Here is a 640-nt window from a genome sequence, read left to right as displayed (position 1 = left end):
ATGACGAATGGTTAGGACATTATTTTTAGGACGGTAATTAGAATTAGATCACAACCATTAATCAGTTCACTTTCGCATTATTAAAAGAAATAAAAAATAAAATGGCTGCTCTCCCTGTGTTCGACCCGTAGCTACACTAATCCGTACGCTTGCGGTTATATTTTAAATTTCAAACAAGTTTTTGGCGCCGTTGCCGGGGAGACAGTTCCATGTTATTTTGCACTTTCTTTTGGTAAATCGGAGTGCTTTGTTTGCTTTGTTTTATATTTTTCCTTTTCTTTTATTGAATTCCTGAGAAGAACAACTTGCAATAATAGTTGTATCAGTGGAGGTCGCCATGCCTCACAGTATGATAAAGACAGGTTTCGCCATGTAGCAGTACCTCAGGAATTGACCTGAGCAACCCCGGATCCCTGCCGGTAAGCTCCCAAAAAGCAAAAAATAAATAAAAAATAAATAAATAATAAAAAAAAATCAAAAAAATCATAAAAAAAAAAGTTTTGCTATCCATTCTTTTGTGCTTGTCTTACTTTAGTTGTGGGTAGTTTTCTGTTGCATGAGTGTTAAGTGGGTACGTAATACTAAGAATCGGTTAGAAAGAAGAGATCCAACAAGTAGTGACCCTATACGTTTGCTCTCT

Source organism: Macadamia integrifolia, unplaced genomic scaffold (genome assembly GCF_013358625.1).
Source record: "Macadamia integrifolia cultivar HAES 741 unplaced genomic scaffold, SCU_Mint_v3 scaffold2234, whole genome shotgun sequence".
Classification (NCBI taxonomy): domain Eukaryota; kingdom Viridiplantae; phylum Streptophyta; class Magnoliopsida; order Proteales; family Proteaceae; genus Macadamia; species Macadamia integrifolia.
Note: the sequence above shows the minus strand (reverse complement) of the source record.